Source organism: Macaca fascicularis, chromosome 7 (assembly GCF_037993035.2).
Source record: "Macaca fascicularis isolate 582-1 chromosome 7, T2T-MFA8v1.1".
NCBI lineage: Eukaryota > Metazoa > Chordata > Mammalia > Primates > Cercopithecidae > Macaca > Macaca fascicularis.
The window spans coordinates 3,871,269-3,898,114 of record NC_088381.1 but is presented as its reverse complement, the minus strand read 5'-3'; the positions used below and the strand labels follow the sequence as shown (position 1 = coordinate 3,898,114).

The 26,846-nt window shown below is 58.1% G+C and overlaps 1 protein-coding gene and 14 non-coding genes across 15 annotated transcripts in view; all 15 read left to right on the top strand.

Annotated features, from left to right (window-relative positions):
• The window catches only part of LOC135964404 (uncharacterized), a 229,367-nt gene that overhangs the window by 1,238 nt on the left and 201,283 nt on the right, over nt 1-26,846 (top strand). The window contains exons 4-25 of the mRNA XM_065547237.2: nt 951-1,079; nt 1,456-1,499; nt 2,834-2,965; nt 4,125-4,210; nt 4,728-4,859; nt 5,255-5,299; nt 5,842-6,595; nt 12,999-13,285; nt 14,236-14,307; nt 14,399-14,529; nt 14,911-14,954; nt 17,053-17,184; nt 17,578-19,054; nt 19,446-19,491; nt 20,831-21,037; nt 21,319-21,363; nt 21,932-22,062; nt 22,447-22,490; nt 23,832-23,962; nt 24,343-24,391; nt 25,760-25,880; nt 26,261-26,305. The gene's annotated coding sequence lies outside the window, so the exon portion shown is untranslated. The remainder of the gene's footprint in view (nt 1-950; nt 1,080-1,455; nt 1,500-2,833; nt 2,966-4,124; nt 4,211-4,727; nt 4,860-5,254; nt 5,300-5,841; nt 6,596-12,998; nt 13,286-14,235; nt 14,308-14,398; nt 14,530-14,910; nt 14,955-17,052; nt 17,185-17,577; nt 19,055-19,445; nt 19,492-20,830; nt 21,038-21,318; nt 21,364-21,931; nt 22,063-22,446; nt 22,491-23,831; nt 23,963-24,342; nt 24,392-25,759; nt 25,881-26,260; nt 26,306-26,846) is intronic.
• Nucleotides 1,135-1,215, top strand: LOC123574864 (small nucleolar RNA SNORD115). Its single transcript, XR_006700047.1, has one exon. It is a non-coding gene; the product is annotated as a small nucleolar RNA SNORD115 (small nucleolar RNA).
• On the top strand, nt 3,021-3,102 carry LOC123574825 (small nucleolar RNA SNORD115). The gene has a single exon (XR_006700008.1). It is a non-coding gene; the product is annotated as a small nucleolar RNA SNORD115 (small nucleolar RNA).
• LOC123574827 (small nucleolar RNA SNORD115) lies at nt 4,921-5,002 on the top strand. Its single transcript, XR_006700010.1, has one exon. It is a non-coding gene; the product is annotated as a small nucleolar RNA SNORD115 (small nucleolar RNA).
• LOC123574884 (small nucleolar RNA SNORD115) lies at nt 6,507-6,588 on the top strand. Its single transcript, XR_006700067.1, has one exon. It is a non-coding gene; the product is annotated as a small nucleolar RNA SNORD115 (small nucleolar RNA).
• On the top strand, nt 8,428-8,508 carry LOC123574868 (small nucleolar RNA SNORD115). Its single transcript, XR_006700051.1, has one exon. It is a non-coding gene; the product is annotated as a small nucleolar RNA SNORD115 (small nucleolar RNA).
• LOC123574846 (small nucleolar RNA SNORD115) lies at nt 11,092-11,173 on the top strand. The gene has a single exon (XR_006700029.2). It is a non-coding gene; the product is annotated as a small nucleolar RNA SNORD115 (small nucleolar RNA).
• On the top strand, nt 12,675-12,756 carry LOC123574883 (small nucleolar RNA SNORD115). The gene has a single exon (XR_006700066.2). It is a non-coding gene; the product is annotated as a small nucleolar RNA SNORD115 (small nucleolar RNA).
• On the top strand, nt 14,585-14,665 carry LOC123574867 (small nucleolar RNA SNORD115). The gene has a single exon (XR_006700050.1). It is a non-coding gene; the product is annotated as a small nucleolar RNA SNORD115 (small nucleolar RNA).
• On the top strand, nt 17,245-17,326 carry LOC123574849 (small nucleolar RNA SNORD115). The gene has a single exon (XR_006700032.2). It is a non-coding gene; the product is annotated as a small nucleolar RNA SNORD115 (small nucleolar RNA).
• On the top strand, nt 19,111-19,192 carry LOC123574881 (small nucleolar RNA SNORD115). Its single transcript, XR_006700064.1, has one exon. It is a non-coding gene; the product is annotated as a small nucleolar RNA SNORD115 (small nucleolar RNA).
• Nucleotides 21,001-21,081, top strand: LOC123574888 (small nucleolar RNA SNORD115). The gene has a single exon (XR_006700071.1). It is a non-coding gene; the product is annotated as a small nucleolar RNA SNORD115 (small nucleolar RNA).
• On the top strand, nt 22,119-22,200 carry LOC123574833 (small nucleolar RNA SNORD115). The gene has a single exon (XR_006700016.1). It is a non-coding gene; the product is annotated as a small nucleolar RNA SNORD115 (small nucleolar RNA).
• LOC123574824 (small nucleolar RNA SNORD115) lies at nt 24,019-24,100 on the top strand. Its single transcript, XR_006700007.2, has one exon. It is a non-coding gene; the product is annotated as a small nucleolar RNA SNORD115 (small nucleolar RNA).
• On the top strand, nt 25,937-26,018 carry LOC123574866 (small nucleolar RNA SNORD115). Its single transcript, XR_006700049.1, has one exon. It is a non-coding gene; the product is annotated as a small nucleolar RNA SNORD115 (small nucleolar RNA).

The following is a 26,846-nucleotide window of genomic DNA, read 5'->3' as shown; positions in this document are numbered from 1 at the left end:
TGCGGAGATTCAAGGATCGTGCCCCACTCATGGCCCTGAATGTGAATGACCCTGTTGAGCAATGGGCCACGCCAGTAGCTCCTTCTTGAGCCTGGTGGGTGGCGGTTCAGCTTCAACTGGTTGAGTCAAGGCTGAGCCATGGCTGGTGCTTTGTGGTGCTGCAGGCCGGCCCTGGGACTCATGGGCTTTGGGTCAAGGGTGCAGCCCGCCTGCTGCTGGGGGTCACCCCTTCTTCGAGGTAAGTGACTGGAAGGGTCGCATCCCGAGGTTGGAAGGCACCCTCATGAGGGACCTGTCCCAGGAATTTGTGGCCCAGGCTGCTTCTGAGCCATGGGGTCACTTCCAGGGTGGCGGGGTCTTGGGTCCAAGGAAAGGAGAGGGTACCACGTGGCTCCTGATTGGCTGAGTGTGGCCCAGCTCTGTGTTTGGCAGGTGTCTGGGGTGTGGATGAGGACCCAGCAGACAAAGCACGTGGCCCTGGACCCAGGCTACGATTTCTGGTGTGCGCTTGGAGAAGGATCCTGGGCAGGCATTCTCCGCACACAGGGGCAGGCTGTGGGACTGCCAGGTTGGCAGCAGCGCCTGGCTTCCGGGCCAGCCTCCTTGGTTGGCTGTGAGCTGGTTGGCGGCCTTGGTCCCTGCCCTAGGTTTCTGTTGTGGTCTAGAGTCGTGCAGTGGAGCCACTGTGAGCGGTGAAGGTGCTCCAGGGGCCTGCTGTACAGCACAGCCTGGGCATCTTACCCAAGCCCCGTGACCTGCCTACCTTGTCCTTCAAGGGTTCAGTGGTGGAGAGGACCAAGGGTTCCCTGGGTCCATGACCATCATTATCTCATATGGATGCCATCACATGGGTCCGTGGAGGGAGAACATGTGTGAGCCAGCCCCCACTCCCTGCTTTCCCGCATGGAGGCATGAGGCCCTGTTTGGATACCTGTCCCCTGTCCCTCCAGATGGTGACCAGAGAGGAAGACTTGCATTGCGCCTGCTAGCCCCAGGCCAGTGGCCATCAGCCAGGTGCCCAGCCCCTGGTGAGCTGAAGCTTGCGCCCTACTGGGCCCTGGTCTCCTGCATTGAACTTGGTGAGCACATTAGGGTCCCACTGGATGCATGTGTCGGGAGGGGGTGCCCTGGGTTGGGTCGATGATGAGAACCTTATATTGTCTGAAGAGAGGTGATGACTTAAAAATCATGCTCAATAGGATTACGCTGAGGCCCAGCCTGGGTGAGAATTTTGGAGGATTCTGGGAATTACAAGTTCCCCGGCAGGAGCACTGTATTTTGGGCTGGAGACCTGGAGGCTCTGAGGGCATCTGGAGGGTGCCCAACCCTGTGTCTGCGCTCCTCCGTGAGGCAGCCAGGCTCACTATGTGGGCTTGGTGTCAGCCCTCCCCTTACCTGGGGCAGGGTACTTTGGCAGCTCCTTCCTGAGCCCCCATTCTCCCCTGTGTCTTTCAGTGAGCTCTTCTGCCTAGCAGACCCCCTGGCATTGACCAGCATCGGTGAGTGGATCCTGCTGGGGTCATGGCCCATAAGCCAGGCTGTGTGGGGTTGCTGAGCATCAGCCTTCAGCCGCAAGAATTTTCTCAGGAGCTGTCCTGAATACCCACTTGGAATGGGTTCTCCAGACGGGCGGCTTCCTTGGGAATCAGACCCAAGGAGGATACCTTCCCTGAAGCCCTGCAGGGGTTACAGTGGTCCAGACAGTAAAGGGTTCCCTCAGCCCCATGCGGGGCAGTGCCCCGCTAAGACTCAGGCTCAGGTCAGGCCTCTAGGACAACCAGGCCACATGCGGGTGGCCACAAGGGCTCTGGGGTGCCAAGGGGGTCTTGCAGGGGCCCTCTGACCTTGGAGAGGTGTGTGCGATTCTGCCCATGGGGTTGGGCTTCGGATTTGCAAGGATCTCTCCAAACCTATAGCCCTGAGTGGGACCGACCCTATTAAGCTATGGGCCATCCCAGTGGTGCCTCTTTGAGCCAAGTGTAGGGCGGCACTGTTTCCCTAAGGGTGTGTCAAGACTAGCTCTAGCTGGCACCTGAGGGTGCTGCATTCCGGCCTGGAATTGGTGGCTTTGGGCCAAGGGTACAGTCCATGTCCCACTGGGGGTCACCCCTTCTTTGTCGGCAGTGACAGGAAGGCTGTCCTCCTGAGGTGGGGAGACCTGCTGTGGAAGGACCTGTCCTGGAAATTTGTGGTCCAGGCTGCATCGGAGCCATGGGGTCACCTCTAGGGGGGTGGGATCTTGGGTCCAAGTAAAGGAGAAGATACCAGGTGTCCCCTGATTGACTGAGTGTGGCCCCGCTCTGTGTGTGGGAGGTGTTGTGTGGCCATGGATGGGGACTCACCAGAGAACACACGAGGCCCTGGGGCCCCAGGCTGCGATTTCCGGTGTGGTGTGGAGCGGGGCCTAGGTTCTCACCCTCCACACACACGGGCAGACTATGCAACTGCCAGATCGGCAGTTCATGGCATCCGGGCCAACCTCCTTGGTTGCCTGTGAGAGGGTAGGTGGCCCTGGCCTGCACCCCAGGGGCCAATACAGCCCTGGAATTGTGAGAGGCAGCTAGCGTGGGCAGTGGAGGTGCTCAATGTGCCTGCAATAGGGCGTAGCTAGGGCGTCTTGCCTGAGTCCAGTGACCCACCTGCCCTGTCCTTCCAGGGTTCAGTCATGGGGAGGGCCAAGGTTCCCCTGCATCCATGACACATCGGTGTTTCACATGGATCCCATCACATGGGTCCATGGTGGGAGAGCAGTCGTAAGCTGGCATCCCCCACTCCCTTCCCGCTTGTAGGCGTGAGGTTCCATTTGGACACAGGTCCACCTCCTGTCCCCTAGATGGTGAGACCAGAGGAAAACTTTCGTTGGGCCCGCTGTCGCAGGGCGAGTGGTCGTCAGTCAGGTGCCCAGCCCCTGGAGCGCTGAAGCTCAGACCTTTCCTGTCGCTCTGGTCTCCTGCACTGAGCTGTGGTGAGCACATCCGGGTCCCACTGGATGCATGTGTGGGGAGGTGGTGCCCTGAGTTGGGTCAATGATGAGAACCTTATATTGTCCTGAAGAGAGGTGATGACTTAAAAATCATGCTCAATAGGATTACGCTGAGGCCCAGCCTAGGTGAGAATTTTGGAAGAGGATGCTGGGATCCCAAGGTCCCCTGGCAGGGCCACTGTATTTCGGGCTGGAGTCCTTGAGGCCCTGAAGAGCACCTTAGGGGTGCCCAACCCTGTCTCTGTGCTCCTCTGTCTGGCAGCCCAGGCTCCTCATGCGGGCTTGGTGTTGGCACTCTGGCTCCCATGGGCTGGGGCAGGTTGGTGGCTCCTCCCTGAGCCCCCGTTCTCCCCTGTGTCTTTCAATGAACTCTTCTGCCCAGGTGAGCCCCTGGCCTTGAGCGGCATAGGTGAGTGGATCCTGCTGGGGTCATGGCCCATGAGCCAGGCCATGGGGGTCCACTGAGGGTCACCCTTCAGGCCACGAGGGTTTCCTCAGGGAGCCGACCTATATCCCCACCAGGGACAGATAGTTTCTCCAGGAGGGTGGCTTCCTTGGAAATCGATCCCAAGAAAGATGCCTTCCCTGAAACCCTGCAGGAGTAACAGAGGTTCAGGCAGGAGACGGTTCCTTCAACCCAATGCAGTGCAGATCTCAGCTGAGACTTGGTGCACAGGTCAGGTCTGGAGGACTGCCCAGGTCACATGAGGGCATCCACAGGGTCTCTGGGGCCAGGAGTCTTATACAGGAGCTCTTTCTCCCCGAGGCTTGCAGGGGGTTGGGTGTGGGTGATCGGGCTTACAGAGTCAGGCCGTGAAGACTCAAGGGTTGAGCCATACTCTGGGCCCAGAATGGGGCAGACCCTGTTGAGCAATGGGCCATCCCACTGGTGCCTCCTTGAGGCTGGTGGGGGTGGTGCGGCCTCACTAGGGTTGGGTCAAGGGTGAGCTCTGGCCGGCACCTGGTGGTTGGCCCTGGGAATCGTGGGCCAAGGGTGCAGCCTGCGTCCCATTGGAGGTCACCCCTCCCCAAAGTGGAGTGGCTGGAAGGGTGGCATCCTGTGGTGGAAGGTCCACTGTCAAGAGACCTGTGCTAGCAATTTGCTGCCCAGGCTGCTTCTGAGACATGGGGTCACCTACAGGGTGGTGGAGTCTTGAGCCAAAGGAAAGGAGAAGATACCATGTGCCCCTTGATTGGCCGAGTGTGGCCTGGCTCTGTGTTTGGGAGGTACGTGGTACATGAATGGGGACCCACCAGAGAAGGCACGTGGCCCTGGGACTCCAGGATGCGATTTCTGGTGTAGGCTTATAGAGGGTGCCTGGACAGGTGCCTTCCACATCCAGGGGCAGGCTATATGCCTGCCAGTTCTGCAGCTGCACATGGCATCCAGTCCAGCCTCCTTGGTTTGCCATGAGCTGGTTGGTGGCCTTGGCCTTGCCCAGTGGTCCAAGTGTGGCCAGGTCATGTGGGGGAGCTGGTGTGGGCAGTGGAGGTGCTCCAGGATCCTACAGTAGGGTGCAGCCTGGGCGTCTTGCTGGAATCCCATGACCTGCCTACCCTTTCCTTCCAGGGATCAGGGGCAGGGAGGGCCAAGGTTTCCTTGCAGGCATAACCGTCACTGTTTTACATGAATCCCATGTATTGAGTCCAGGGAGGGAGACCATCTGTGAGCCAGCATGCCCTGCCCACTTTCCTGCATGGAGGCGTGAGGCCGTGTTTGGACAACTGTCCCCCACCCCTCCAGATGGTGGCCCTGGAGGAAGAATTGCATGAGGCCCACTGGCCCTGGGACAGTGTCCCTCAGCCAGGTGCTCGGCCCCTGGTGAACTGAAGCTCAGGCCCTTCCTGGTGCCCTGGTCTCCTGCACAAAGCTGTGGTGAGCACATCTGGGTCCCAGTGGATGCATGCATGGGTTGGGGGGAGTGGTGCCCTGGGTTGGGTCAATGATGAGAACCTTATATTGTTCTGAAGAGAGGTGATGACTTAAAAATCATGCTCAATAGGATTACGCTGAGGCCCAGCCTAGGTGAGAATTTTGGAAGAGGATGCTGGGATTTCTAGGTCCCTGTCAAGGGCTCTGTATTTTGGACTGGAGAAATCCAGGCCCTGAACAGCATCTTGGGGGAGCTCTACCCTGTCTCTGCATTTCTACGTGAGGCAGCCCAGGCTCCCTCTGTGGGCTTGGTGTTGGCTCTCCGGTTCCCCGGGGTAGGGCACCTTGCTGGGTCCTTCCTGAGCCCCTGTTCTCCTCTTGTGTCTTCTGTATTTCAGTGAGCTCTTCAGCCCAGGTGGGCCCGCTGACATTGACGCGCATAGGTGAGTGCATTCTGCTGGCATCGTGGGCCATGAGCCAGGCCACATGGTGTCACTGAGGGTCAGCCCTTGGGAAAGAAGAGTTTCCTCAGGGAGCCGACATGAATCCCCACTGGGGAGAGATGGTTTCTGCAAGAGACTGGCTTCCTTGGGAATCAGACCCAAGACAATGCCTTCCCTGATGCCTCACAGGGGTGACTGTGGTCCAGGCAGGAAAGAGTCCCCTCAGTCCCATGCAGGGCAGCTCCCAGCTGAGACTTTGTGTGCGGGTCTGGCCCAGGCCACATGAGGGGGGCCACAGGGGCTCTGGGGTGCCACAGGGGTCACACGAGAGCTCTCTTTCCCTGGAGAGGTGCTCGAATGGGCCCGTGGGGTCAGGCTGCAGAGATTCGAGGACTGCATCCCAACCATGGCCCTAAATGCAACCGACTGTGTTGAGTAATGGGCCATCTCAATGGCGCCTCTTTGAGCTTGGTGGGGGGTGATGCTGTTTCCCTGGGTTTGGGTCAAGACTGAGCTCTGTCCACTGCTTGGTGATGCTGCAGGCTGGCCCTTGAACTTGTGGGCTTTGGTCTAAGTCGGCAGCCCACATCCTCCTGGAGGTCACCCTTTGCATGTCAGTGAGTGGCTGGAAGAGTGGATCCTAAGGTAGGAAGTCCCGCTGTCGATGGTCCTGTCCTGGGAATTTGCCACCCAGGCCTCTTCTGAGCCATGGGGTCACCTCCAGGGTGGCAGGGTCTTGGGTCTAAGGAAAGAGAGGATACCATGCGGCCCAGGGTTGGCCGAAGGTGGCCTGACTCTGTTTTGGGGACCTGTGCGGGACATGGATGGGGACTCGCCAGAGAAAGCCTGTGGCCCTGGGACTCCAGGCTTCGATTTCAAGTGTGGTTTGCCAAGAGTGCCCCACTTCCATGATAGGTCTGTGTTCTGTGTGGATCGCATCACGTGAGTAACCCTCACCCCTTTGCCGCATGGAGGCATGAGGCCCTGTTTGAACACATGTCCTCCTCCTGTCCCTCCAGGTGGTGAGCCCAGAGGAAGACTTGTGTTGGGCTCAATGTCTTCGAGCCAGTGTCCCAAAGCCAGGTGCCCGGCCCCTAGTGTGCTGAAGCTTGGGACCTTCCTAGTGACCTGGTCTCCTGCACTGACCTGTGGTGACTACAACCGGGTCCCACCGGATGCCTGTGCAGGAAGGAGGGTGTCCTGGGTTGGGTCGATGATGAGAACCTTGTATTGTCCTGAAGAGGGGTGATGACTTAAAAATGATGCTCAATAAGATTACCCTGAAGCCCAGCCTAGGTGAGAATTTTGGAAGAAGATGCTGGAATCCCGAAGTCCTCATCAGGGCCCCTGTATTTTGGGCTGGAGACCTGGAGGGCCTGAAGGACATCTGGGGGGCCCAACCCTGTCTCTGCACTCCTCCGTGAGGCAGCCCAGGCTCCCTGTTTGGGCTTGCTGTTGGTGGTGCAGTTTCCTGGGGTGGGGCATGAGGGCAACTCCTCCCTGAGCCCCCCTTCTCCGTTTTTGTCTTACAGTGAGCTCCTCCACCCAGGCAGGGCACCCTGGCATTGAGCGGCATAGGTCAGTGGATCCTGCTGGTGTTATGGGCCATGGGTCAGGCCACGTGGAGTCGCTGAGGGTCAGCCTTCAGGACAGGAGGGTTTCCTTAGGGAGCAGACTTGAATACCCACCAGGGATGGAAGGGTTGATTCTCTAGGAAAATGGCTTCCTGAGGAATCGAACCCAAGGAGTACGCCTTCCCTGGAGTCCTGTAGGGATGACAGTCGTCCAGGCAGGAGAGGGTTCCTTCAGTCTCACACAGGTCAGCTCCCAGCTGAGTCTTCGTGTGCTGCTGTGACCTCGAGGACTGTGTAGGCCACATGAGGGTGTCCACAGGGCCTCTGGGATGCCATGGGGTCACACAGGAGCTCTCCATCTGTGGAGAAAGGTGGGCTAGGGCCCATGGAGTTGAGCTGCAGATATTCGAGGATAGCACATGACTTATTGCCCTGAATGGGATGGGCCATGTTGAGCAATATGCCAACCCGTGGCACCTCTTGAGCCTGGAGGGGGCGGAGCTATTTCCCTAGCTTTGGGTCAAGGCTGAGCTCAGGCTGGTACCTGGTGTTGCTGCATTCTGACCATGGACTCGTTAGGTTTAGGTCAAGGGGTCAGTCCACGTATTTCTGAGGTTCTCTCCTTGGCTGAAATTCACCCCTTTCCTCTGGGCAAGTGTCTAGAAGGGTGGTCTCCTGAGGTGGAAGGCCTGCTGTCAAGGGTCTTGTCCCTGGAATATGCCGCCCATGCTGCTTCTGAGCCATGGAGTCACCTCCAGGGTGCTGAGTCTTGTGCCCAAGGAAAGAAGTCACCATGTATCCCCCGAATAGCCAAGTGTGGCCCTGCTCTGTGTTAGGAGGTGTGTGGGACATGAATGGGGACCCACCAGAGAGAGCATGTGGCCCTGGGACCCCAGGCATGTACAGGTCTCTAGTACGTGCTGTGATAGGGCATGTGGGTGGGTTCCCACAGTGCACAGGGGCGGGATATGTGACTGCCAGCTTTGCAGTGGCATCTGGCATCTGGGCCAGCCTCCTTGGTTGGCGATGAACTGTTTGGTGGCCCTGGTCAGTGCCCAGTAGACCTGGCATGATGCTGGGGTCATGCGGTGGAGCCGGCATGGGCAGTGGAGATGCTCATGGGCTCTGCAGTAGGGCACAGCTGGGGCTTCTTGCCCGACCCCAGTGACCCGCCTGCCCTGTCCTTTCAAGGATTGGTGACTGAGAGAGCACAGGGTGCCCTGCGTCTTCGACGGGCCAGTGTTCTACATGGAACCAACCACATAGGTCCATGGAGGGTGAGCATCCCTGAGCTGCCACACCCCACCTTCTGCCTCCATGGAGGGATGAGGTTGTGTTTGGACACCTGTCCTACTCCTGTTTCCCCAGATGTTGAACCTTGAGGAAGACTTGTATTGGACCCAATGGCCCTGGGCCAGCGTCTGTCAGTCAAGTGCCCAGCCCCAGTGCACTGAAGATGGGGCCCTTCCTGATGCCCTCGTCTCCTGCATTGAGCTATGGTGAGCACATCCGGGTCCCACTGGATGCATTGATGGGGAGGGGGTGCCCTGGGTTGGGTCGATGATGAGAACCTTATATTGTCTGAAGAGAGGTGATGACATAAAAATCATGCTCAATAGGATTACGCTGAGGCCCAGCCTGGGTGAGAATGTTGGAAGAGGATGCTGGGAATTATGAGTTCCCTGTGAGATCCACTGTAATTTGGGCTGGAGACCTGGAGGCTCTGAGGGCATCTAGAGGGTGCCCAACCCTGTCTCTGCACTCCTCCATGAGGCAGCCCAGGCTCACTATGTGGGCTTGGTGTCAGTGCTGCTGTTACCCAGGGGTGGGGCACTTTGGTGGCTCCTTCCTGAGCCCCCATTTTCCCCTGTGTCTTTCAGTGAGCTCTTCTGCCCAGCAGACCCCCTTGCATTGACCGACATAGGTGAGTGGATCCTGCTGGGGTCATGGCCCATGAGCCAGGCTGTGTGGGGTTTCCGAGCATCAGTCTTCAGATGCACTGCAAGGGTTTCCTTAGGAGCCTTCCTGAATGCCCATCTGAGATTGGTTCTCTAGGAGGGCAGCTTCCTTAGGAATCACACCCAAGGAAGATACATTCCCTGAAGCCCTGCAGGGGTTGTGGTGGTCCAGGCATTAAAGGGTTTCCTCCACCTCATGCAGGGCAGTGTCCCACTGGGACTCGGTCCTCAGGTCTGGCCTCTAGGATGGCCATGCCACATAAAGGGGGACACAAGGGCTCTGGGGCACCAAGAGGTTCATGCACAGGCTCTCTGACCTTGGAGAGGTGTGTGTGATTCGGCCCATAGGGCTGGGCTGTGGATTTTCAAGGATCGCACCAAACCCATGGCCCTGAATGGAACTGACCCTATTAAGCAATCGGCCATCCCAGTGGTGCCTCTGTGAGCCACGTGCGGGTCAGCACTGTTTCCTCAGGGTGTGTTGAGACTAGCTCTGGCCAGCATCTGATGGTGGTGCAGTCCCGCCCTGGGATTGGTGGGCTTAGGGGGAAGGGATGACCCATGTCCCATCAGGGTCACCCCTTCCTTGTGGGCAAGTGGCAGGAAGAGTGTCCTCCTGAGGTGGGAAGGCCTGCTGTGGAAGATCCTGTCTCAGAAATTTGCTGTCCAGGCTGCTTCTGAGCTATGATGTCACCTCCATGGTGGCGGTGCCTCAGGTGAATGGATCCTACTGGGGTCATGGGTCATGAGCCAGGCCGGGGTGGGGTCCCTGAGTGTCACACTTCAGGTCATGAGGGTTTCCTCAAGGAGCTGACCTGAATCCCCACCAGGGATGGATGGTTTCTCCAGTTGGGAGATTTCCTTGGAAATCGGTCCCAAGAAGGACGCCATCCTCGAAACCCTGCGGAAGTAACAGAGGTTCAGGCAGGAGAGGGTTCCTTCAACCCAATGCAGTGCAGATCCTAGCTGAGACTTGGTGCACAGGTCAGTCCTGGAGGACTGCCCAGGCCACATGAGGGCATTCCCAGGGTCTCCGGGGCCAGGAGTCTTATATGGGAGCTCTCTGTCCCTGAGGCTTGCAAGGGGACAGTGTGTGGCTGATCCGGCTTATGGAGTCAGACCCTGAACATTCAAGGGTCAGGAATGACCTATGGCCCTGAATGGGACCGACCCTGTTGAGCAGTGGAGCAATGGGCCATCCCAGTGGTGGCACCTTGAGCCTGGTGGGGGTGGCGCACCCTTGGTGGGGTTGGGTCAAGGCTGAGCTCTGGCTGTCACCTCATGGTTGGCCCTGGGAATCGTGGGCTTTGGGCCAAGGGTGCAGCCCGGGTCCCATTGGAGTTCACCCCTCCCCATTGTGGAGTGGCCAGAAGGGTGGCATTCTGTGGTGGAAGGGCCACTGTGAAGGGTCCTGTCCCAGCAATTTGCTGCCAAGGCTGCTTCTGAGTCATGGGGTCACCTCCAGGGTGATAGGGTCTTGAGCCAAAGGAAAGGAGAGGACATTATGTGGCCCCTGATTGGCAGAGTGTGGCCCAGCTCTGTGTTTGGGAGGTGTGAGGTGCATGAATGGGGACTCACCAGAGAAGGCACGTGGCCCTGGGTCCCCAGGATGGTATTCTGGTGTGAGCTATGGAGGGTGCATGAATGTGTACATTCCATGCCCAGGGGCAGGCTGTGTGACCGCCAGGTCTGCAGTGGCGCATGGCGTCCAGGCCAGCCTTCTTGGTTTGCCGTGAGCTGGTTGGTGGCCCTGGCCCTACCCAGTGGTCCCATTGAAGCCCAGAGTTGTGTGGGGGAGCTGGTGTGGGTAGTGGAGGTGCTCCAGGGTCCTACAATAGGGTGCAGCCTAGGCGTCTTGCTGGAATCCCATGATCCATCTGCCCTGTTCTTTCAGGGTTCAGTGGCAGGGAGGGCCAAGGGTTCCTCACATGCATGACCGTCACTGTTTTACATGGATCTCATCTCATGAGTCCATGGAGGGAGAGCATGTGTGAGCTAGCACCCTCTGCCCCCTTTCCCCTATGGAGACGTGAAGCCCTGTTTGGACACCTGTCCCTCACCCCTCCAGATGGTGACCCTGGAGGAAGAATTGCACTGGGCCTGCTGGCCCTGACACAGTGTCCCTCAGCCGGGTGCTCAGCCACTGAAAAGCTGAAGCTCTGGCCCTTCCTGGTGCCCTGGTCTCCTGCACAGAGCTCTGGTGAGCCCATCTGGGTCCCAGTGGTTGCATGCATGGGTTGAGGGGTTGGTGCCCTGGGTTGGGTCAATGATGAGAACCATATATGGTTCTGAAGAGAGGTGATGACTTAAAAATCATGCTCAATAGGATTACGCTGAGGCCCAGCCTAGGTGAGAATTTTGGAAGAGGATGCTGGGATTTCTAGGTCCCTGTCAGGGCACTGTATTTTGGACTGGAGAAATCCAGGCCCTGAACAGCATCTTGGGGGAGCTCTACCCTGTCTCTGTATTTCTACGTGAGGCAGCCCAGGCTCCCTCTGTGGGCTTGGTGTTGGCTCTCCGGTTCCCCGGGGTAGGGCACCTTGCTGGGTCCTTCCTGAGCCCCTGTTCTCCTCTTGTGTCTTCTGTATTTCAGTGAGCTCTTCAGCCCAGGTGGGCCCGCTGACATTGACGCGCATAGGTGAGTGCATTCTGCTGGCATCGTGGGCCATGAGCCAGGCCACATGGTGTCACTGAGGGTCAGCCCTTGGGAAAGAAGAGTTTCCTCAGGGAGCCGACATGAATCCCCACTGGGGAGAGATGGTTTCTGCAAGAGACTGGTTTCCTTGGGAATCAGACCCAAGACAATGCCTTCCCTGATGCCTCACAGGGGTGACTGTGGTCCAGGCAGGAAAGAGTCCCCTCAGTCCCATGCAGGGCAGCTCCCAGCTGAGACTTTGTGTGCGGGTCTGGCCCAGGCCACATGAGGGGGGCCACAGGGGCTCTGGGGTGCCACAGGGGTCACACGAGAGCTCTCTTTCCCTGGAGAGGTGCTCGAATGGGCCCGTGGGGTCAGGCTGCAGAGATTCGAGGACTGCATCCCAACCATGGCCCTAAATGCAACCGACTGTGTTGAGTAATGGGCCATCTCAATGGCGCCTCTTTGAACTTGGTGGGAGGTGGTGCTGTTTCCCTGGGTTTGGGTCAAGACTGAGCTCTGTCCACTGCCTGGCGATGCTGTAGGCCGGCCCTTGAACTTGTGGGCTTTGGTCTAAGTCGGCAGCCCACATCCTCCTGGAGGTCACCCTTTGCATGTCGGTGAGTGGCTGGAAGAGTGGATCCTGAGGTAGGAAGACCCGCTGTCGATGGTCCTGTCCTAGGAATTTGCCACCCAGGCCTCTTCTGAGCCATGGGGTCACCTCCAGGGTGGCAGGGTCTTGGGCCTAAGTAAAGAGATGACACTATGTGGCCCAGGGTTGGCCGAAGTGGCCTGACTCTGTTTTGGGGAGCTGTGCGGGACATGGATGGGGACTCGCCAGAGAAAGCATGTGGCCCTGGGACTCCATGCTTTGATTTCAAGTGTGGTTTGCCAAGGGTGCCCCACTTCCGTAATAGGTCTGTGTTCTGTGTGGATCCCATCCTGTGAGTAACCCTCACCCCTTTGCCGCATGGAGGCATGAGGCCCTGTTTGGACACATGTCCTCCTCCTGTCCCTCCAGGTGGTGAGCCCGGAGGAAGACTTGTGTTGGGCTCAATGTCTTTGGGCCAATGTCCCAAAACCAGTGCCTGGCCCCTGGTGTGCTGAAGCTTGGGACCTTCCTAGTGACCTGGTCTCCTGCACTGACCTGTGGTGACTACAAACGGATCCCACCGGATGCCTGTGCAGGAAGGAGGGTGTCCTGGGTTGGGTCGATGATGAGAACCTTATATTGTCCTGAAGAGGGGTGATGACTTAAAAATGATGCTCAATAAGATTACCCTGAAGCCCAGCGTAGGTGAGAATTTTGGAAGAAGACGCTGGAATCCCGAAGTCCCCATCAGGGCCCCTGTATTTTGGGCTGGAGACCTAGAGGGCCAAAGGGCATCTGGTGGGCACAACCCTGTCTCTGCACTACTCCGTGAGGCAGCCCAAGCTCCATGTGCGGACTTGCTGTTGGTGGTCCAGTTTCCTGGGGTGGGGCATGAGGGCAGCCCCTCCCTGAGCCCCCCTTCTCCATTTGTGTCTTTCAGTGAGCTCTTCCACCCAGGCAGGGCACCCTGGCATTGAGCGGCATAGGTCAGTGGATCCTGCTGGTGCTATGGGCCATGGGTCAGGCCACGTGGAGTCGCTGAGGGTCAGCCTTCAGGACAGGAGGGTTTCCTTAGGGAGCAGACTTGAATGCCCACCAGGGATGGAAGGGTTGATCCTCTAGGAAAGTGGTTTCCTGAGAAATCGAACCCAAGGAGTACGCCTTCCCTGGAGTCCTGTAGGGATGACAGTCGTCCAGGCAGGAGAGGGTTCCTTCAGTCTCACACAGGTCAGCTCCCAGCTGAGTCTTCGTGTGCTGCTGTGACCTCGAGGACTGTGTAGGCCACATGAGGGTGTCCCCAGGGCCTCTGGGATGCCATGGGGTCACACAGGAGCTCTCCATCTATGGAGAAAGGTTGGGTAGGGCCCATGGAGTTGAGCTGCAGATATTCAAGGATCGCACTTGACTTATTGCCCTGAATGGGATGGGCCATGTTGAGCAATATGCCAACCCGTGGCACCTCTTTGAGCCTGGAGGGGGCGGTGCTATTTCCCTAGGTTTGGGTCAAGGCTGAGCTCAGGCTGGCACCTGGTGTTGCTGCAGTCTGAGCATGGACTCGTTAGCTTTAGGCCAAGGGGTCAGTCCACGTATTGCTGAGGTTCTCTCCTTGGCTGAAATTCACCCCTTTCCTGTGGGCAAGTGTCTGGAAGGGTGGCCTCCTGAGGTGGAAGGCCTGCTCTCAAGGGTCTTGTCCCTGGAATATGCCGCCCATGCTGCTTCTGAGCCATGGGGTCACCTCCAGGATGGTGAGTCTTGTGCCCAAGGAAAGGAGAAGTCACCATGTGTCCCCCGAATAGCCAAGTGTGGCCCTGCTCTGTGTTAGGAGGTATGTGGGGCATGAATGGGGACCCACCAGAGAGAGCGTGTGGCCCTGGGACTCCAGGCATGTACAGAGCTCTAGTACGTGCTGTGATAGGGCACGTGGGTGGGTTCCCACAGTGCACAGGGACAGGATATGTGACTGCCAGCTTTGCAGTGGCATCTGGCATCTGGGCTAGCCTCTTTGGTTGGCAATGAGCTGTTTTGTGGCCCTGGTCTGTGCCCAGTAGACCTGGCATGATGCTGGGGTCATGTGGTAGAGCCGGCATGGGCAGTGGAGATGCTCATGGGCTCTGCAGTAGGGCACAGCTGGGGCTTCTTGCCTGACCCCAGTGACCCGCCTGCCCTGTCCTTTCAAGGATTGGTGACTGAGAGAGCACAGGGTACCCTGCGTCTGCGACGGGCCTGTGTTCCACATGGGTCCATGGAGGGTGAGCATCCCTGAGCCGCCACGCCCCACCTTCTGCCTCCATGGAGGGATGAGGTTGTGTTTGGACACCTGTCCTACTCCTGTTTCCCCAGATGTTGAACCTTGAGGAAGACTTGCATTGGACCTAATTGCCCTGGGCCAACGTCTGTCAGTCAAGTGCCCAGCCCCAGTGCACTGAAGATGGGTCCCTTCCTGATGCCCTCATCTCCTGCATTGAGCTATGGTGAGCACATCCGGGTCCCACTGGATGCATTGATGGGGAGGGGTTGCCCTGGGTTGGGTCGATGATGAGAACCTTATATTGTCTGAAGAGAGGTGATGACATAAAAATCATGCTCAATAGGATTACGCTGAGGCCCAGCCTGGGTGAGAATGTTGTAAGAGGATGCTGGGAATTATGAGTTCCCTGTGAGATCCACTGTATTTTGGGCTAGAGACGTGGAGGCTCTGAGGGTATCTAGAGGGTGCCCAACCCTGACTCTGCACTCCTCCATGAGGCAGCCCAGGCTCACTATGTGGGCTTGGTGTCAGCGCTGCTGTTACCTAGGGGTGGGGTACTTTGGTGGCTCCTTCCTGAGCCCCCATTTTCCCCTGTGTCTTTCAGTGAGCTCTTCTGCCCAGCAGACCCCCTGGCATTGACCGGCATAGGTGAGTGGATCCTGCTGGGGTCATGGCCCATGAGTCAGCCTGTGTGGGGTTTCCGAGCATCAGTCTTCAGCTGCAAGGGTTTCCTTAGGTGCCTTCCTGAATGCCCACCTGGGATTGGTTCTCTAGGAGGGCAGCTTCCTTAGGAATCAGACCCAAGGAAGATATATTCCCTGAAGTCCTGCAGGGGTTGTGGTGGTCCAGGCATTAAAGGGTTTCCTCCACCTCATGCAGGGCAGTGTCCCGCTGAAACTGGGTTCTCAGGTCTGGCCTCTAGGATGGCCAGGCCACATGAAGGTGGACGCAAGGGCTCTGGGGCACCAAGAGGTTCATGCACAGGCTCTCTGACCTTGGAGAGGTGTGTGATTCGGCCCATAGGGCTGGGCTGTGGATTTTCAAGGATCACACCAAACCCATGGCCCTGAATGGGACTGACCCTATTAAGCAATCGGCCATCCCAGTGGTGCCTCTGTGAGCCAAGTGCGGGTCAGCACTGTTTCCTCAGGGTGAGTCGAGACTAGCTCTGGCCAGCATCTGATGGTGGTGCAATCCCACCCTGGGATTGGTGGGCTTAGGGACAAGGGGATGACCCATGTCCCATCGGGGTCACCCCTTCCTTGTGGGCGAGTGGCAGGAAGAGTGTCCTCCTGAGGTGGGAAGGCCTGCTGTGGAAGATCCTGTCTCAGAAATTTGCTGTCCAGGCTGCTTCTGAGCTATGGGGTCACCTCCATGCTGGCGGGGCCTCAGGTGAATGGATCCTACTGGGGTCATGGGCCATGAGCCAGGCCGGGGTGGGGTCCCTGAGTGTCACGCTTCAGGTCATGAGGGTTTCCTCAAGGAGCTGACCTGAATCCCCACCAGGGATGGATGGTTTCTCCATTTGGGAGATTTCCTTGGAAATCGGTCCCAAGAAAGATGCCTTCCCCGCAACCCTGCGGAAGTAACAGAGGTTCAGGCAGGAGAGGGTTCCTTCAACCCAATGCAGTGCAGATCCTAGCTGAGACTTGGTGCACAGGTCAGTCCTGGAGAACTGCCCAGGCCACATGATGGCATTCCCAGGGTCTTCCGGGGCCAGGAGTCTTATATGGGAGCTCTTTGTCCCTGAGGCTTGCAGGGGCACAGTGTGTGGCTGATCCGGCTTACGGAGTCAGACCCTGAACATTCAAGGGTCAGGAATGACCTATGGCCCTGAATGAGACGGACCCTGTTGAGCAGTGGAGCAATGGGCCATCCCAGTGGTGGCACCTTGAGCCTGGTGGAGGTGGCGCAGCCTCGGTGGGGTTGGGTCAAGGCTGAGCTCTGGCTGTCACCTCATGGTTGGCCCTGGGAATCGTGGGCTTTGGGCCAAGGGTGCAGCCCGGGTCCCATTGGAGTTCACCCCTCCCCATAGTGGAGTGGCCAGAAGGGTGGCATCCTGTGGTGGAAGGGCCACTGTGATAGGTCCTGTCCCAGCAATTTGCTGCCAAGGCTGCCTCTGAGTCATGGGGTCACCTCCAGGGTGATGGGGTCTTGAGCCAAAGGAAAGGAGAAGACATTATGTGGCCCCTGATTGGCAGAGTGTGGCTCAGCTCTGTGTTTGGGAGGTGTGAGGTGCATGAATGGGGACCCACCAGAGAAGGCACGTGGCCCTGGGGCCCCAGGATGGTATTTCTGGTGTGAGCTTATGGAGGGTGCGTGAATGTGTGCATTCCATGCCCAGGGGCAGGCTATGTGACCGCCAGGTCTGCAGTGGCGCATGGCGTCCAGGCCAGCCTTCTTGGTTTGCCTTGAGCTGGTTGGTGGCCCTGGCCCTGCCCAGTGTTCCCATTAAGGCCCAGAGTTGTGTTGGGGAGCTGGTGTGGGCAGTGGAGGTGCTCCAGGGTCCTACAGTTGGGTGCAGCCTAGGCGTCTTGCTGGAATCCCATGATTCATCTGCCCTGTTCTTTCAGGGTTCAGTGGCAGGGAGGGCCAAGGGTTCCTCACATGCATGACCGTCACTGTTTTACATGGATCTCATCTCATGAGTCCATGGAGGGAGAGCATGTGTGAGCTAGCACCCTCTGCCCCCTTTCCCCATGGAGGCGTGAAGCCCTTTTTGGACACCTGTCCCTCACCCCTCCAGATGGTGACCCTGGAGGAAGAATTCCATTGGGCCTGCTGGCCCTGACACAGTGTCCCTCAGCCGGGTGCTCAGCCACTGAAAAGCTGAAGCTCTGGCCCTTCCTGGTGTCCTGGTCTCCTGCACAGAGCTCTGGTGAGCCCATCTGGGTCCCAATAGATGCATGCATGGGTTGAGGGGTTGGTGCCCTGGGTTGGGTCAATGATGAGAACCTTATATGGTTCTGAAGAGAGGTGATGACTTAAAAATCATGCTCAATAGGATTACGCTGAGGCCCAGCCTAGGTGAGAATTTTGGAAGAGGATGCTGGGATTTCTAGGTCCCTGTCAGGGTACTGTATTTTGGACTGGAGAAATCCAGGCCCTGAACAGCATCTTGGGGGAGCTCTACCCTGTCTCTGCATTTCTACATGAGGCAGCCCAGGCTCCCTCTGTGGGCTTGGTGTTGGCTCTCCGGTTCCCCGGGGTAGGGCACCTTGCTGGGTCCTTCCTGAGCCCCTGTTCTCCTCTTGTGTCTTCTGTATTTCAGTGAGCTCTTCAGCCCAGGTGGGCCCGCTGACATTGACGCGCATAGGTGAGTGCATTCTGCTGGCATCGTGGGCCATGAGCCAGGCCACGTGGTGTCACTGAGGGTCAGCCCTTGGGAAAGAAGAGTTTCCTCAGGGAGTCGACTGAATCCCCACTGGGGAGGGGTGGTTTCTCCAGGAGGCTGGCTTCCTTGGGAATCAGACCCAAGACAATGCCTTCCCTGATGCCTCACAGGGGTGACTGTGGTCCAGGCAGGAAAGAGTCCCCTTATTCCCATGTGGGGCAGTTTCCAGCTGAGACTTGGTATGCAGGTCTGGCCTGAAGGACAGCCCAGGCTACATGACGGGTGTCACAGGTGCTCTGAGTGCCCCAGGGGTCACACGAGAGCTCTCTTTTCCTGGAGAGGTGTTCGAATGGGCCCGTGGGTCCAGGCCACAGAGATTCAAGGATTGCATCCCAACCATGGCCCTAACTGAGACGGACTGTTGAGTAATGGGCCATCTCAATGGCGCCTCTTTGAGCCTGGTGGGGGGCCGCGCTGTTTCCCTGGGTTTGGGTCAAGGCTGAGCTCTGGCCAGCACCTGGTGATGCTGCAGGCCGGCCCAGGTTCTTCTGGGCTTTGGTCCATTTGGCAGCCCGGTCCTGCTAGAGATCACCCCTTGCCGGTTGGTGAGGGGCTGGAAGAGTGGATCCTGAGGTTGGAAGAGCCACTGTCGATGGTCCTGTCCTGGGAATATGCCACCCAGGCCTCTTCTGAGCCATGGGGTCACCTCCAGGGTGGTGGGGTCTTGGGGCTAAGGAAAGAGAGGACACTATGTAGCCCATGGTTGCCCAAGGGTGGTCTGACTCTGTGTTTAGGACATTTGCAGGACATGGATGGGGACCCGCCAGAGAAAGCATGTGGCTCTGGGACTCCAGGCTTTGATTTCGGGTGTGGCTTGCAAATAGCACCTAGGCAGGTGCCCACCACACCCTGGGGCAGGCTATGCATCTTCCATGTCCACAGTGGCATATAGCTTCTGGGCCACTCTCCTTGGCTGGCCATGAGCTGGCTGGTTCCCTGTGCCCTGTGTTCCCGGAGTGGCTCTGGAATTGTGTGGGGCAGACAGCTTGGGCAGTGGAGATGCTATCAAGGCCATCAGTAGGGTGCAGTCTGGGCATCTTGCCTGAGCCCAGACCTACCTACCCTGTTTTCTCAGGGTTTGGTGATGGGGAGGGCCAAGGGCTCCCCATGTCCATGATAGGTCAGTGTTTCTCATGGACCCCATCACATGCGTATACCTTACCCCTTCCCCACATGGAAGGATGAGGCCTTGTTGGGACACATGTCCTCTTCCTGTCCCCCCAAATGGTGAGCCTGGAGGAAGACTTGCATTGGGCCCAATGGACCCAGGCCAGTGGCCATCAGCCAGGTGCCCACCCTGGTGTGCTGAAGTTTGGGACCTACCTGTCGTCCTGGTTTCCTACACTGTGCTGTGGTAAGCACATCTGGGTCCCGCTGGATGCATGCATGGGGAGGGGGGTGCCCTGGTTTGGGTCGATGATGAGAACCTTTTATTATCCTGAAGAGAGGTTATGACTTAAAATTCATGCTCAATAGGATTACGCTGAGGCTCACCCTAGGTGAGAATTTGGAAGAGGATGCTGGGATCCCGAAGTCCCCGGTAGGGGGCTTTATTTATTAGTTTTGAGCTAGAGCCCTGGGGGCCCTGAAGGGCATCTGGGGGGCCCAACCCTGTCTCTGCACTCCTCCGTGAGGCAGCCCAGGCTCCCTGTGCGGGCTTGCTGTTGGTGGTCCAGTTCCCTGGTGGGGGGGGGGGCACGTGGAAGCTCCTCCTTGAGCCCCACTTCTCCACTTGTGTCTTTCAGTGAGGTCTTCAACCCAGGCAGGGCACCCTGGCATTTACTGGCATAGGTGAGTGGATCCTGCTGCCATCATGGGCCATGGGCCAGGCCACGTGGAGTCATTGAGGGTCAGCCTTTGGGACAGGGGGGTTTCCTCAGGGAGCGAACCTGAATCCCCACCCAGGAGGGATGGGTTGGTCCACCAGGAGGGTGGCTTCCTGGGAAATCGGACCCAAGGAGGATGCCTTCCCTGGAGCCCTGCAGGGATGACAGTGGTCCAGGCAGGACAGGGTTCCTTCAGTCTTACACATGGTAGCTCCCCCATGAGTCTAGGTGTTCGAGTCTGGCCTCAAGGACTGCCCAGGCCACCTGAGGGGCCAATTGGGGCTCTGGGACGCCATGGGGGTCACACAGGAGCTCTCCATTCATGGAGAAAGGTGGGTAATAGGGAGGGCCCATGGAGTTGAGCTGTAGAGATTTAAGGATTGTGCCCAATGCATGGCCATGAATGGGACAGACCCTGTTGAGTAATGAGCCATTCCATGGGCCTTGTTGAGCCTTGAAGGGGGTGGTACTGTTTCCCTAGGTTTGGGTCAAGACTGAGCTCTGGCCGGCGCCTGGTGGTGCTGAGGTCTGGCCATGGACTCGTCGGCTTTGGGCCAAGGGGTCAGCCTGCTCCCACTGGAAGTCCCCCTTCCCCGTGGCTGGAAGTCCCCCCTTCCCTGTGGCTGGAAGTCATCCCTTCCCAATGGTCAAGTGTCGGGAATGGTTGACTTGAGGTTGGAAGGCCTACTGTCAAGGGTCTTGTCCTTGGAATATGCGGCCCATGCTGCTTCTGAGTCATGGGGTCACCTCCAGGGTAGCGGATGTTGGGCCCAAGGACAGGAAAAGATGCTGTGTGTCCCCTGATTAGCTGATTGTAGCCCTGCTCTGTGTTCAGGAGGTGTGTGGGGCATGGATGCGGACCCATCAGAGAAAACATGTGGCCCTGGGACCCCAGGTTGCTATTTCCAGTATGTGCTGGGAAAGGGCATCTGGGTGGGTGCCCACCATGCACAGGGATAGGCTGTGTGACTGCAGGTCTGCAGTGGCATCTGACATCCAGGCCAGCCTCCTTGGTTTGCCGTGAACTGGTTGGTGGCCCTGGCCTGTGCCTAGTAGTCCTGGCGTGACCCTCGGGTTGTGTGGGTGAGCCAGTAGGGTCCCAGTGACCCGCCTGCCCTGTCCTTCCAGGGTTCTGTGGCTAAGAGCACTGGGTACCCTCTGTCCGTGATGGGCCAGTGTTCCACATGCATCCCATCACATGGGTCCATGGAGGGCGAGTATGCTTGAACTGCCACACCCCACTTTCTGCTCACATGGAGGAATGAGGTTGTGTTTGGACAACTGTCTTACTCTTGTTCTCCCAGATCGTGACCCCAGAGGAAGAATTGTTTTGGGCCCAATGGCCCTGGGCCAGTGTCCATCAGCCCGGTGTCCAGCCCCTGGTGTACTGAAGCTCAGGCCCTTCCTGGTGCCCTAGTCTCCTGCACTGAGCTTGGTGAGCCCATTCGGGTACTGCTGGATGCAGCGGTGAGGAGGGAGATGATGAGAACCTTATATTGTCCTGAAGAGAGGTAATGACTTAAAAATCATGCTCAAAAGGATTATGCTGAGGCCCGGCCTAGGTTAGAATTTTGGAAGAGGATGCTGGGCTCCCGAGGTCCCCAGGAGGGCCCCTGTATTTTTGGCTGGAGACCTGGAGGCTATCTGGAGGGTGCCCAACCCTGTCCCTATACTCTTCTGTGAGGCAGCCCAGGATCTCTGTGCAGGCTAGGTGTTGGCACTCTGGTCTTCTGGGGGCAGGTGAGGTTGGTGGCTCCTTCGTGAACCCTTATTCTCCGCTTGATTCTTTCAGTGAGCTCTTCTGCTCAGATGGGTCCCCTGGCATTGACCAGCATAGGTGAGTGGATCCTGCTGGGTTCATGGGCCATGAGGCAGACACATGGGTTCACTGAGGGTCAGCCTTCAGGACAGGAGGGTTTCCTCAGGGAGCCGACCTGAATCCCCACCATGGAGGGATGGGTTGGTCCTCTAGAACAGTGGCTTCCTGGGGAATCTGACACCAAGAGGACACCTTCACTGAAGCCCTGCAGGGGTGATGGTGGTCCAGGCTGGAAAGGGTTCCTTCAATCTCATTCGGGGCAGCTCCCTGCTGACATGAGGTCTGACATTGAGGACTGCCCAGGCCCCATAAGCAGGACAACAGGGGCTCCAGGGTGCCATGGGGATTGTGCGGGGGGCTCTCCATCCCCGGAGAGAGGTGGGCAATCGGGCCTATAGGGTCAGGCTTCTAGGGTTCAGTGGCGGGGAGAGCCAAGGGTTCCCTGGGTCCATTACTGTCAGTGTTTCACATGGATCCCATCACATGGGTCCATGGAGAGACAGCATGTGTGAGCAGGCACCCCTTGCTCCCTTTCCCACATGGAGATGTAAGGCCCTGTTTGGACACCTGACACCCATCCCTGCAGATAGTGAACCTGGAGGAAGACTCTTCCTGGGTCCCCTGGCCCCAAGCCAGTGTCCATCAGTCAGATGCCAGACCCCAGTGTGCTGAAACTCATGCCCTTCCTGGTGCCCTGGTCTCCTACACTGAGCTATGGTGAGAACATCCGGGTCCCACTGGATGCATGCGTGGGGAGGAATGTGCCCTGGGTTGGGTCAATGATGAGAACCTTATATTGTCCTGAAGAAAGGTGATGACTTAAAAATCATGCTCAATAGGATTACGCTGAGGCCCACCCTAGGTGACAATTTTGGAAGAGGACACTGGGAATCAATGAGGTCCCTGGCAGGGCCACTGTATTTTGGACTGGAGACCTGGAAGCCCTGAAAGGCACCTCATTGGGGGCCCAACTCTGTCTTCTCTCCCCCATGAGGCAGCCCAAGCTCCCTGTGTGGGCTTGGTGTCAGCGCTCTGCTTTCCTGGAGGCGGGGCATTTTGGCTGCTCCTTCCTGAGCCCCTGTTCTCCCCTGTGTCTTTCAGTGAACTCTTTCACTCAGCAGACTCCCTGGCATCGACCAGCATAGGTGAGTGGCTCCTGCTTGGGTCATGGGCCATGAGCCAGGCCATAGGATTGCCGAGGGTCAGCATTTGAGCCATGAGGGTTTCCTCAGGAGCTGACCTGAATCCCCACCTGGGATGGGTTCTCCCAGAGGGCAGCTTCCTTGTGAGTCTGACCCAAGTAGGATGCCTTCTCTGAAGCCCTGCAGGGGTGACAGTTGTCCAGGCAAGAAAGGGTTCCCTCAGCCCCACGCGGGGCAGCACCCAGCCGAGACTCAGTGCTTGGGTTAGGCCCCTAGGATGGCCAGGCCCATTGAGGGGGGTCACAAGGGCTCCAGGGCACCACAGGGGCCTCGCAGGGTCTCTCGGAACCCGGAGAGTGGTATGCGATTCGGCCCATAGGATCGGGCCCCAGATTCAAGGATCACACCACATCCATGGCCCTGAAGGGAACCAACCCTGTTAAGCAATGGGGCATCCCAGGGGTGCCTCTTTGAACCAAGTATGAAGTAGCGCAGTTTTCCTGAGGTTGAGTCAATACTAGCTCTGTCCAGTGCCTGTTGGTGGTGCAGTCCAGCCCTGAAATTCATGGGCACCGGGCCCAGGGTGCAGCCTGTGTCCCACTGGGGATTCACCCCTTCCTTGTGGGCGAGTGGCGGGAAGGGTATCCTCCTGAGGTGGGAAGGCCAGCTGTGGAAGGAACTGTCCCGGAAATTTGCCATCCAGTCTGCTTCTGAGCCATGGGGTCACCTCCAGGGTTGGCAGGGTCTTGGGCCCAAGGAAAGGAGAGGACACCATGTTTCCCTCAACTGGCCGAGCGTGGCCCTGCTCTGCATGTGGGAGGTGTTGTATGGGGCATGGATAAAGACCCACCAGAGAAAACACGTGGCCCTCAGGCCCAAGGCTGCAATTTCTCAGTGCACGCTTGGAGACGGTCCTGGACCCCCTCCATTCCCAGGGGAAGGCTGTGCAACTGTCAGGTTGGCAGTGGCATGTGGCATCTGGGCCAGTGTATTTGGTTGGCCATGAGCTGTTGGTGGCCCTGGTCCTTTCCCAGGGTTTGGGTGCAGCCCTGGGGTCATGTGGGACAGCCAGTGTGGGCAGTGGAGGTGCTCTGGTGGCCTGCAGTAGGGTGCAGCCTGGGTGTCTTGCCCGAGCCCAGTGACCTGCCTGCCATGTCCTCACAGTGTTCCCTGGCAGGGAGGGCCAAGGGTCCTCTGTGTCTGTGACACATCAGTGTTTCCCATGGATCCCATCAAATGGGTCCATGGAGGGAGAGCATGCGTGAACTGGCATCCCTCCACCCTCTTCCCTGCATGGAGGCATGAGCCCCTGGTTGGACATATGTCCTCCTCCTGTCCCCCCAGATGGTGGCCCTGGAGGAGGACTTGTATTGGGACCACTGGCCCCACATCAGTGTCTTTCAGCCAGGTGTACAGCCCTTGGTGTGTTGAAGCTCAGGCCCTTCCTGGTGCTCCGGTCTCCTGCACTGAGCTTGGTGAGCCCATCCAGGTCCTGCTGGATGCATATGCGGGAAGGGGGGTGCCCTGGGTTGGGTCGATGATGAGAACCTTATATTGTCCTGAAGAGAGGTGATGACTTAAAAATCATGCTCAATAGGATTACGCTGAGGCCCAACCTAGGTGAGAATTTTGGAAGAGTATGGTGGGATCCTGAGATCCCCAGCCAGGCCACTGTATTTTGGGCTGGAGTCACTGAGGCCCTGGGCATCTCAGGGGTGCCCAAATCTGTCTCTGCGCCTGTCCATGAGGCAACCCACTTTCCCTGTGTAGGCTTGGTGTTGGCCCTCCCGCTCCCCGTGAATGGGGCATATTGGCGGCTTCTCCCTGAGTACCTGTTCTCCCCTGTGTCTTTCAGTGAGCTCTTCTGCCCAGGTGGTCGGTCCCCCTGGCCTTGAGGGGCATAGGTGAGTATGTCCTGCTGGCATCATGGTCCATGAGCCAAGGTGCGTGGGGTTGCCAAAGGTCACCCTTTAGACTGTAGGTTTCCTTAGGGAGCTGACCTGAATTCCCACTGGGGAGGGCTGGTTTCTCCAGGAGGGCGTCTTCCATAGAAACTGGTCCCAAGAAGGACTCCTTCCCTGAAGCCGTGCAGGGGTGACAGTGGTCCAGGCAGGAAAGGGTTCCTTCAAACCAACGCAGTGCTGCTCCTAGCTGAGACTCAGTGCACGGGTCAGGGCTTGAGGACTCCCAGGCAACATGAGGGGATCCATAGGATCTCCGGAGGCCACGGGTGTTAAGCAGGAACTCTCTATCCTTGAGGCTTGCTGGGGGCGGTGGGACGGTGGCAGGGTGTGGGTGATCGAGTTTATGGAGTCAGGCTGTGAAGATTCAAGGGTCAGGCCCCACCCATGGCCCTGATGGGACCAACCCTGTTGAGCAATGGGTTATCCCAGTGGTGCTTCCTTAAGCCTGGTGTGGGCAGCGTGGCTTCAATGGGGTTGGGTCAAGGCTGAGCTCTGGCCTGCACCTGGTGGTTGGCCCTGGGAATTGTGGGCTTTGGGCCAAGGGTGCAGCCTGCCTGCTGCTGGAGGCCATCCTACCCAGAGGTGGAGTGGCCGGAAGAGTGGCAGGCATCCTGTGGTGGAAGGCCCACTGTTGAGGGTCCTGACCCAGCAAATTGCTGTCCAGGTTGCTTCTGAGCCATGGGTTTACCTCCAGGGAGGTGGGATCTTGAGCCCAAGGAAAGGAGAGGACATCATGTGTCCCCTGAATGGCCGAGAGTGGGGAGAATGTTTGGGGGGTATGTGGTGCATGCATGGGGACCCACCAGAGAAGGCACATGGCCCTGAGGCCCCAGGACGCAATTCCTAGCACGCTTATAGAGGGTGTCTGAGGGGGCACTCTCCATGCCCCGGTGCAGGCTATGTGACTGCCAGGTCTGCAGCAGTTCGTGGCATCCGGGCTAGCCTTCTTGATTGCTTATGAGCTGGTTGATAGCCCTGGCCTGTGCCGAGGGGTCCTGGTGCGGCCCTGGGGTTGTTCGGGGAGCCGGCGTGGGCAGTGGAGGTGCTCTTAGGGCCTGCAGTAGGGCACAGCCCAGGTGTTCTTGCTTGAGTTCAGTGAACCTCCTGCCCTGTCCTTCCAGGGTTCAGTAGCAGGGAGGGCCCCATGTCCTCCCTGCTACTGGTCAGTGGAGGTGGGTCAGTGTTCCGCATGGATTCCATCACATGGGTACGTGGAAGGAGAGCATGTGTGAGCCAGCACTGCCTGCTCTCTTCCCCGCGTGGCAGGGTGAGGCCCTGTTTGGACCCACCCTCCACTTATCTCACCAGATGGTGAGCCCAGAGGAAGACCCCCTGGCTGTGGGCCAGCCTCCGTCAGCCAGATCCCCAGCCCCTAGTGTGCTGAAGCTCAGGACCTTCCTGGTGCCCTGGTCTCCTGCACTGAGCTGTGGTGAGCCCATCCGGGTCCTGCTGGATGCACGAGTGGGGAGGGGGGTGCCCGGGGTTGGGTCAATAATGAGAACCTTATATTGTCCTGAAGAGAAGTGATGACTTAAAAATCATGCTCAATAGGATTACGCTGAGGCCCAGCCTAGGTGAGAATTTTGGAAGAGGATGCTGGGATCCCAAGGTCACAGGCAGGGCTACCGTATTTTGGACTAGAGACCTCAAGGCCCTGAAGGGCATCTTGAGGGGATCCAACCCTGTCTCTGTGCTCCTCCGTGAGGCAGCCCTGGCTCCCTGTGTGGGCTTGGTGTTGGTGCTCTGGTTCCTGGACAGGGCATGTGGGCGGCTCCTTCCTGAGCCCCCGTTCTCCCCTGTGTCTTTCAGTGAGCTCTTCTGCCCAGGTGGGCCCCCTGGCATTGACTGGCATAGGTGAGTGGATCCTGCTTGGGTCATGGGTCATGAGCGAGGCAGAGTGGGGTCACCATGTGTCTGCCTTCGGGTCACAAGAATTTCCTAAAAGTGTGGACCTGAATTCCCACTGGGGATGAGTTCTCCAGAAGGGCCACTTCCTTGGGAATCGTACCCAAGATGGATGCCTATCCTGAAGCCCAGCAGGGGTGATGGTGGTCCAGGCAGGAAAGAGTTCATTCAACCCCATGCAGGGCAGCTCCTATCTGAGACTCGGTGTGTCAGTCAGGCCTCAAGGACTGCCCAGGACACATGAGGTGGCTACAGAGGGTCTGGGGCACTACGGGGATTCTGGGGAGAGGGGTAGGCAATCAGGTCCATGGGGATCATGCCATGCAGTTTCAAGGACACCCATGACCCTGAATGAGACTGACCCTGTTGAGCAATGGGCCATCCCAATGGCGCCTTCTTGAGTCTGGTGGTGGGTGGTGCTGTTTCCCTGGGGCTAGGTCAAGGCTGAGCTCTGGCCAGTACCTGTGGTGCTGCAGGCTGGCCCTGGAAC